Raw genomic sequence first — 10,914 nt, 5'->3', positions numbered from 1 at the left:
ATCCACATAAGAGTGAAACCATATGGTATCTGTCTTTCTCTGTATGGCTTATTTCACTTAGCATCACACTCTCCAGTTCCATCCACGTTGCTACAAAAGGCCAGATTTCATTTTTTCTCATTGCCACATAGTATTCCATTGTGTATATAAACCACAATTTCTTTATCCATTCATCAGTTGATGGACATTTAGGCTCTTTCCATAATTTGGCTATTGTTGAGAGTGCTGCTATGAACATTGGGGTACAAGTGCCCCTATGCATCAGCACTCCTGTATCCCTTGGGTAAATTCCTAGCAGTGCTATTGCTGGGTCATAGGGTAGGTCTATTTTTAATTTTCTGAGGAACCTCCACACTGCTTTCCAGAGCGGCTGCACCAATTTGCATTCCCACCAACAGTGCAAGAGGGTTCCCGTTTCTCCACATCCTCTCCAGCATCTATAGTCTCCTGATTTGTTCATTTTGGCCACTCTGACTGGCGTGAGGTGATACCTGAGTGTGGTTTTGATTTGTATTTCCCTGATAAGGAGCGACGTTGAACATCTTTTCATGTGCCTGTTGGCCATCCGGATGTCTTCTTTAGAGAAGTGTCTATTCACGTTTTCTGCCCATTTCTTCACTGGGTTATTTGTTTTTCGGGTGTGGAGTTTGGTGAGCTCTTTATAGATTTTGGATACTAGCCCTTTGTCCGATATGCCATTTGCAAATATCTTTTCCCATTCCGTTGGTTGCCTTTTAGTTTTGTTGGTTGTTTCCTTTGCTGTGCAGAAGCTTTTTATCTTCATAAGGTCCCAATAATTCACTTTTGCTTTTAATTCCCTTGCCTTTGGGGATATGTCAAGTAAGAAATTGCTACAGCTGAGGTCAGAGAGGTCTTTTCCTCCTTTCTCCTCTAGGGTTTTGATGGTTTCCTGTCTCACATTCAGGTCCTTTATCCATGTTGAGTTTATTTTTGTGAATGGTGTGAGAAAGTGGTCTAGTTTCAACCTTCTGCATGTTGCTGTCCAGTTCTCCCAGCACCATTTGTTAAAGAGACTGTCTTTTTTCCATTGGATGTTCTTTCCTGCTTTGTCAAAGATGAGTTGGCCATACGTTTGTGGGTCTAGTTCTGGGGTTTCTATTCTATTCCATTGGTCTATATGTCTGTTTTTGTGCCACAGATTATGATATTTTCAACTTCAATGGGTTTATGGGGACATAACCTCATCGAATGTCAGGAAGATCTGTAGTTATATCTGAAGCAAGGAGGCTAACAAGCGAAGCTTTATTTGAGAAAGCCTCTTGTTAAGTCATCAAAGTTTAATGAAAATTGTGAAATTAGCTACTGTTCCCTTTGACATTTTTCCCAATTCAGAAAGAATCATTTCCCTTTGATCTATCCATTGCTCCCTTTAAAACAAATTATGGCATTTTCTTTTACTAAAATAGTGTATCCCCTTTAGACAACATTTAACATGGGAAAATGCTATTTACCTCTGGTATCAGTTAATTATATTATATTGATACATTTATATGACTCCCTCCCCAGAATATAAATTCTTCTAGCCAGAAACAGAAACTTTGAGACTACAGTGACATAAAGAGTGAAGAGCATTATATTAGAGGCACAACATTCTCTCAATGTAATAAATGATTTAGGTAAGGATTATTAAAAAGAGCTAAAAGCATTGGGTGACATGTAGTTGTATTATTTGTGAACAAATAATAATTTAAAAAACAAAACCACAAATTCACAACCAGAGCTATTTACTTATATTTTTGTTATTTTCTCCTATTTTTTTAAAATATTATTCTTTCTGTATCATTTTTCTAAGTTGGAAAATAATTCTAAAAAATTTTGATAAAAAAATTCTCACATTCAAAAAGCCCAGAAGAATCAAACTAACAAATCTTAACTGGTAGAAATGAAGACATTATAAGAAGATATTACATAAAGCCGGACAACTTATTGTCATCGCTAAAATTGTGATGCTCACTAATCCTCTTCCTTGTAATTTTAACCTTCCACTATTTAGAAAGCAAGATCTTGGGGCACCTGGGTGGCTCAGTTGGTTAAGCGTCCGACTTCCGCCCAGGTCACAATGTCTCAGTTTAGAGTTCGAGCCCAGCATCAGGTTCTGTGCTGACAGCTCAGAGCCTGAAGCCTGCTTCAGATTTTGTGTCTCCCTCTCTCTCTGCCCCTCCCCCGCTCTCTCTCTTTCTCTCTCTCTCTGTCTCTCTCTCTCTCAAATAAACATTAAAAAATTTTTAAAGAAAGCAATATCTTCACTATAAGAGGAAAGAGATAAAATATGCAAATGAAGTAGGCAAAGAAGAGCCATGTAATATTAAATGAAAATTGGTAATATCAGTATGAGCTCAAGATTTTTTATATTTGTTCTCTAGCTCTGTTCACTGGATGGATATAGAAACAATGACATCTCTTAAATAATGAGCACATTTTGTGACCAGATCTTGTATTCTAAACACCATTCTCCACTGAAAGAAAATAGAGAAATTTGGAGAAATGCTTATTCAGGCAATAAACTGGGAAAAATATAAAGTTAATCTAAGAAATCATGTTGAACTAGAAATAAATAAAAGTGCTCAAAGACTAGTGAGGTTGTGTTAGTTATCCACTGCTATAAGTTACTCCCACACTTAGGATGTAAAAACAATAAATATTTATTATCTCACAGTTCTGTGATTCCAAAACATGAGGACAGCTTAGCTGGGTCCTCTGGCTTAAGGTCTCTCAAAAGGCTGCAATGTTTTCAGCCAGGCTGCAGTCCCCCTAGGCTCATATGAAAGAAGAGCTACTTTTACACTCATTCATGTGGCTGTTGACAATATGCTTCTTCATTGCCTGTTATACTGAAAGCTTAAGTTTCTTGCTGGCTGTTGATCAGAAGGCATTCTCAACTTCTAGCCATGTGGGCTTCCTCATAGGGAAGCTGACAACATTGTGTCTGGCTTCCATTAGCATAAGCAAACAAGAAAGAGAGGATAAGCAAGACAGAAGCCACAGGCTTTTCATAACCTAATCTTAGACATGACATACCATCACTTTTGCCCTTCCTGTCTGTTAGAAGTCAATCACTAGGTCCAGCCCATATTGAAGGGGAAGGATTATATAAGGGCATGAATATTTAGGCAGGGACCATTGGGAGACATTCTAGTGGCTACTTATCACATAGATCATATCTGCAAAGGAACAGACTTGAATGAGCTCAAAGTGAATAGGCTATTTAGGAAAATTTGATCATCAATAAAAATAACAATGATAATTGATTATGATACAATGAATTTTTAAAAAGTCTATAGTTATTAGAAAAGGTAAAGGACAAAAAGAATTTTAAAGTGAGGGAAGTGTATTATTTGAACTCAGATTGTTATCTAAACAGGAAATCTAGACTTTTTTTTTTGAAAAGTCACATTATCTATATTGCACCCAGTTTCCATGGAAAGGTTACATGTATTTGATCCAATAAAAATTTTGGTCTATGTCTTTAAAAAAAAAAAAAAGAAGAAGAAAGGAAAAGAAAAGGCGATGAGTGGAGAGGAAGAACAGTCTTACTTATAAAAGAATGCCAAGTAACAAATATGGAAGAAATCAGACATTTAGAAAATCATCATTTTATGTTCCCTCAATGTAATAAATGATTTAGGCAAGGATTACTAAAAAAAGCTAAAAGCATTAGGTAACATGTAGTTATATAACAAGTGAGTTACATAGTGCCAAAATATCATCTAACATATTAAATGTTAATTTAAAAGATCAAAAGTACACTTTTCTCAATACTAATTCTGGTGGTCTGCACCTCACCCAATCACTAATAGTGAGACAACTTTGTTATATGCCTCCTGATACAATGTTATACAAACAATGGATCACCTATGAAATATTCCTGCCATGAAGTTTTGAACTTAATATAGTCAACCTTTTTGACCACAAATCCAAATTACAGGAAAAACAAGGGGTAGAGGTGCCAATTAAATGACACCATGAGGAAGCAATCGGAAAAATCTAGAATGTGTGACATCTAAGAGAAAATTACCCTGAACTCAAAAGTCACTCTCATGGGGTAAAAATAACAGAGGAGCCCTGTCCTAGTAAGACTAAATAGACATAAAAACTAAATGCAATGTGTGAACCCTGACTGGATTGTACATAGGAAAAAAATATATTGCTTAAGTCTCTGGGGGATGCCATCCATACAGGTCACAGACACATAGTAGTAGTATATACAATGGGGTTTATTGAGTGAAAGGTTTAAAGCAGAAACAGAAGAGAGTTTGTAGTCCCCATAATTTTTATAATCTCACAGTTTTGGTTGGGCATAGATAAGTGTCTGGCCAATGTGAAGTAGAGAGGAGCCTTTCTTTATCGATTAAGATCTACATATTTATATAGCATAGGTGAGGCATAAGTGATCTGTGCAACAGAACTGGAAGGCTCTAGGATCAGGAAGTAGACTCATTAGAAAAATGGAGGCTCCAAAGGCCAGTGTCTGGTATCAGCCTCATCTTCCATGGAACTAACTTAAACTGAGACTTGCAGAGGAATTCTCATTAGGAGATCATTGGAAAAATTTTTAAATAAGCTTGATATAAATAAAGTTGCTGAATTGATGTAAAATTTCTCAAGTGCGATAACAGTTTTATAGTTATATATGAGAAAGTTCTTTGTTCTTAGAAAGTGCATGCTGAAGTATCCAGAGGTAAAATATCATGATGTCTACAACCAGTTTATAAATAGTAGGTGTATGGAGAGAGAGAGAGAGAGAGAGAGAGAGAGAGAGAGAGAGAGAGAGAGAAACAGAGACAGAGACAGAGAAAAAGAAAGAAAACTAAAATGTGGCAAAATGTTAGCAATTGCATAATCCAGGCAAAGGATATGTGCTGGTGTTTATACTGCTCTGAAGTTTTGAAAATTTCAAAATGAAAAGTTGAGGGGAAAGGAGGATTATCTTATTTTATTTTTTAAGTTTTTTATTTAATTATAGTTGACACACGGTGTTAAATTAATTTCAGGTGTACAACATAGTGACTCAACTTCTCTATACATCATGCTATACTCACAAGTGTAGTTACTCTCTGTCACCATACATTGCTATTATAATATCATTAACTATATTCCAGATTCTGTGCCTTTATACCCATGGCTTACTTATTTCATATCTGGAAGGCTGTATCTCACATTCCCCTTCACCCATTATTCCCATCTCCCCACTTCCCATCCCTCTGGCAATAATCAGTTTTTTCTCTGTATTCATAGATCTGATTCTGATTTTGATTTTTTTTTTTTTTAGATTCCATATATGAGTAAAATCGTATGGTATTTGTCTTTCTCAGTCTGACTTATTTCACTTAGTATAATACCCTCTAGGTATCTTGTTACAAATGGCAAGATCTCATCCTTTTTTATGGTTGTGTAAAGATCCATTGTGTGTGTGTGTGTGTGTGTGTGTGTGTGTGTGTGTGTGTGTTACCGCACATCTTCCTTATCCATTTGTCTATTGAGAGACATTTAGGTTACTTTCACATCTTGGCTATTGAAAATAATGATGCAATAAACACAGGGTGCATATATCTTTTTGATTTAGTGTTTTTGTTTTCTTTGGGTAAAAACACAGTAGTAGAATTATTGGATCATATGGTAATTCTATTTTTAATTTTTTGAGAAACCTAAGTGAGAATTGTCTTAACTCTTAAGTAAATTAGAAGTAAATTTACAAACAATATAAAAACATGCTTTTCTAATTTAAAAAGTCAGTAATCTAGACTCAGGCTAGACTGTTGGCTCCAAATAACTTCTGGAAGCCAGACTAAATTATTCAAGACAAGTTTATACCTAGAACAATGAAATGAGGACAAGTAATATGCCCATGGGAAAATTTTATCTAGGTCATTTTGAATCTCTTCTTGTTATTTATAATTTAAAATTTATTTATTATACATAGTTTGTATATTAGCTACTTGATTGCATAGGCTATGACATTAAGACAGCAAATTTTGGAGCAAAATCCACTATCATTAAAAATATTCCTCTTAACTATAATAATGTTTATTCCTCTAATACAGTATCCCTTTCCTTCTACTTATTGCTAATATGTCACTTGTTAAACTAAGGCTTTTTGTTGAATAACATAAAATACTGGTCAAATAAACAAATTAAGGGAATAAAAGAATAGTCTTTTACTTGCTGCTATTCTCTGGCTTTCTATAAATATTTCTTCAGTACCTGCAATTAAAGCAGATATTATTGTCCTACTTAACTTCTCTACAATCACCTCCTTCTCCCGATTATCCAATAAACACCTGCTCAATTAAATATTTGAGCTACTTATGAAATAGAAACCACATTTCCCCCTCATTCTTTTTCTGATATTTATATGTGTTTTCCATTTACCTTTAAATCATAAGATAGTACTCAACACCGAAACTGGAAGAAGAGACCCATTAGAATCAAATCTAGTTATACATTTGAAGTTTGCTAAGATAGTATTAATTAGACACTGGAATAAGACACCTACATTTATTTCTTCACTGTGAGAAATTTAATAAATCTAAAAGTCTAAGTTTTAGAAAAGGAGAACTAGTTAAACTGTTAATCACCATAGCCTTCAGAGAATAGCAGTGCAAATTTCTCTACATAAGTTGATACAAGATTAAAATATGGATTTGTTTTAGACTATTTTGATATATCATTCTAAAATTAAGAAAACATAAATTATGTAAATTAACATATATAACAGTTTAAATTAAATGGTACAAAAATAAACAGAAAACTTAGAGTGACATCATCAAGATGGTAACATAAGTCATTCCTGACTTGATTCCCCCTCACAAAAACAACTAACATCTACTGAAGAGCAAGACACTGAGAGAATCCTAGAAGATGGGGATGGGTCTGAGGTACCACCCCCACACCAGAGACCAAGACAGACTGCATTAGAAGGGTAAGAGAAGCAGCTACATGTTGACCACATTGCCCCATCCCCAGGACAGCACAGCACCACATGGAGAGGTCTCCCCTGATCCTTCAGTTCCTCCAGCTACTGAGGGTAGCTCCTGTCCTCCAGACAAGATAATCAGCATCATGGGTCACTTTGTGGGAGGCTCCACTCTGATCTTGCACTATGGGGACTGTAGGGAAATCTGTAGGACCCGCCACTGGGAATCTGACTGTGACAGAGAAGGGAGGAGGGGCTTGCAAAAACAAGCAATGGATCTTGGCAGACCAAGTTCGTATCTGCAATTCCCTTGTGGTAATCCCAATCAGCAGCTTTGTTCATCTGCAAAATCAAGCTGGGGATACTCTAACCAGGGAACTCATTGAGGTATGGATCTACGTAACAGATCCTCAAGTGGGTTTTGACAGCCCTAGAGTCCATTTGGCCCACACCCAGACAAGGTGCTGAGTCACAGCCTCACATGCTGTGGAAAGTGCCCCCATCAGACCAAGAGGGCTAGTGACAACTCCTAATAGCTATGCAGCCCAGTGATACTCAAGCTGAGAGGCAAATAAGCAGAGCTGATTACCCTCAGAGCAAAGCCAATACTGGGTATGGAAGCTTCCCATACTATGCACAGGCAGAGGGATTAATTCATAGCCAAGGCTGAGGGTAGCTCCTGGTTCCTCTCAAATAGAGAGATTGTAGCCTGGACTAGCCCTGCAGCTCCCATACAGAGCTGAGATATTGTCACACCAGTAGCCTGGAGTGGCCCTCATGGGAGCTGAGACATTGTTCCACCTCCTTGGAGGGTGTCTTCTAGCCTCATCTAAACAGAAGGGCTAGTGACAATACCTCAAAGCTATTCAGCCCAGCAGCACTGAAGCCAAAAGGATAGACAGAGCCAACAGTTTGCAGAGCAAAGCCAGTGACCTTCTTCAAGGGAACTTGGGAACTTCAAGGGAGCCCAGGGAACTTGGGATGTGGGTTGGCTTTAGTTAAGACAACAAACAAAGAGCTTTTCCAAATTTTTAGAGACGCTTCTGCTGTACCCGGGGGCAGGGAGTGGGGGGAATCTAATTTGTAGCACCACTCATTGCTAAGTACAGCCTTCAGCCTGTCCCATAAAGCAACCCAACCAGAGCACATGGGAAGAGATGTAGCCAATTAAGCAGCCCTAGGTACAGTGGCACTTGAACAAAGAACACAGCACATGGCTTCCCCAGTCTGTAGAGCAAAACAAGTGGCTTCATGTGACCAGAGAATTCAGTGCACACTCAGGCCTGATTTGGGCCCCCAATGAACTGTACAGGCCCTAGACCCTGTACTAGTGTTCTACCCAGGCAGAGAAGATAATTCATATCCCCATCTATTACTGAGTATGGTGCCCGGACCTAACCATCTAGTACGCTTGACCAAAGAATTCAGACAACTATGGAGCTGATCCTATAGCCTCACTTGGTAGGGAGCAAAGTTAGCAATCCTATCCAGCAGCCAGTAACACACATTCCATCCCTGTCCTCAGAGCATGAACAGTTGCCTAACTGTTCATAGAGGCTATAATAAGAGGCCCTATTACCAGCAGACACACTGAAAAACCTAAACTGAGAAAACTGATGAAGAACTGTCTCTGCCAAAGTAACCTATAAAGTCTAGGGGAAAAAAGCCCTATTACTCAAATGTGCAGAGAGCAATGTAAGGAATCAAGGAAAAATTAGGTAAATATGAAACCACCAAAGGAAATTAACCAAGCTCCAATAACTGACCATAAAAAAAATAGGCATCTAATAAACAGTCAGACAAAGAATTCAGAATAATTATCTTAGGAAAGCTTAGCAAACTACAACAAAGCACAGAAAACTAAACAGTATTAAAAAAAAAACAATGCATAAAAAATAAGAAGTTTGACAAGAAAGTAGCAATCATCAAAAAAAAAACAAAACAAAACCCAGAAATCTTAGAGTTGAAAAATACAATAACTGAACTGAAGAATTCAATAATTTCAAAAGCAGGCCAACCACGCAGAAGGAAGAATCAGTGACCTGGAAGATAGGATATAGGGAATTAGTTAGATGAGGGGGAAAAAAAAGCATGAAAATATGTGAAGAATGTGTATGGGAATTATAATACACAATGAAAAGAAACAACATTTGCATTATGGGAATTCTAGAGAAAAAGAAAAAGGGAAAGATATAGAAAGTATATTGAAATCAAATAATAGCTGCAACTTCTCAGACTTGAAGAGAGATGAGCATCCAGCTCCATGAAGCCCAAAGGATACCAAATAGCTTGAACCTAAAAAGGGCCACACCAAGACACATTATAATTAAATCATGCAAAGTCAAAGACAAAACATTTTAAGAGCAGTAAGATAAAAGAGAATTTACATACAAGGGAACCCCACAAGACTATAGGTTGATTTCTCAACAGAAACTTTTCAGGCCAAAAGAGAAAGAAATATATTTAAAATTTGAAAGAAAATAGCTGTCAACCAAGAATTCTATACCCAGCAAAGTGGTCCTTCAGAAACAAAGGAGGGATAAAGACCTCCCCAAACAAACAAATGCTAAGGACATTCATTACCACTAGATCTACCTTACAAGATATGCTAAAAGGAGTTCTATAAGTGGAAGTAAAATAACATTAACTAACATCATGAAAGCACAAAAAGGTAGTAAAAATCTCACTGGTAATTGTAAACATACATCATAGTTAGATTCTGCAATATGGTAATAGAGGTGCAAAACTCACATACAACTCTAGTTTAAAAGTTAAAAAAAAATGAACACAGAGGAGTGCCTAGATGGCTCAATCAATTGAGTGTCTGACTTCTGCTCAGGTCATATCTCATGGTTCATGAGTTCAAGCCCAACATTGGGCTTTGCACTGACAGACTGGAGACTTCTTTGGATTTGTCTCCCTCTCTCTCTGCCCCTCCCATGTTCATGCTCTCTCTCTGTCTCAAAAATAAAATAAATATTAAAACAAAATTTAAATGAGCACCACAAAAATAACCATAAACACAATAATTGGTTACTAGGGTCACAATAAATTTTTTAAAATGTGAATCATAACAGCAATAACCTAAATTGTGAGAGGGAGAAGTAAAAGTGTAAAGTATAATAACTTTATTGCAAGTTGAGTTGTTATTGGTTTAGAATAGAGTGTCATTTTCTTAACACCTAAGACTTAACACTTTCTTAACATTTTTTCTTTCTCTTTTTTTTTTATAATTAATTGTCAAATTAGCTAACATACAGTGTAGTCTTGGCTTCAGGAGTAGATTCCCATGATTTATCACTTACATACAATACCCAGTGTTCATCCCAACAAGGGCCCTCCTCCTCAACCTCCCACCCCATCAACCCTCAGTTTGTTCTCTGTATTTAAGAGACTCATAATTTGCCTCCTTCTCTGTTTGTAACTTATTTTTCCTTCCCTTCCCCTATGGTTTTCTATTAAGTTTCTCAAGTTCCACATATGAGTGAAAACATATGATACCAGTCTTTCTCTGACTGACTTATTTCATTTAGGATAATACACTCCAGTACCATCCACGTTATTGCAAATGGCAAGATCTCATTCTTTCTCATCGCTGAGTATATATACACCGCATCTTCTTTATCCATTCATCAGTTGGTGGACATTTGGTCTCTTTCCATAATTTGGCTATTATTGATAGCACTGCTATAAACATAGGGGTATATGTGCTCCTATGAATCAGCACTCCTGTATCCTTTGAATAAATTCCTAGTAGTGCTATTAGTGTGTCATAGTGTAATTCTATTTTTAATTTTTTGAGGAACCTGCACACTGTTTTCCAGAGCGGCTGCACCAGTTTGCATTCCTACCAACAGTGCCAGAAGGTTCCCCTTTCTCCACATCCTCACCATCATCTGTTGTTAAGGTGGTATCTCAATATGGTTTTGATTTGTATTTCCCTAATGATGAGTGATGTTGAGCCTCTTTTCATGTCTGTT

Source organism: Acinonyx jubatus, chromosome B1 (assembly GCF_027475565.1).
Source record: "Acinonyx jubatus isolate Ajub_Pintada_27869175 chromosome B1, VMU_Ajub_asm_v1.0, whole genome shotgun sequence".
Classification (NCBI taxonomy): Eukaryota; Metazoa; Chordata; class Mammalia; order Carnivora; family Felidae; genus Acinonyx; species Acinonyx jubatus.
The sequence above is the reverse complement of the archived record's forward strand: the minus strand, read 5'-3'. Positions refer to the sequence as shown.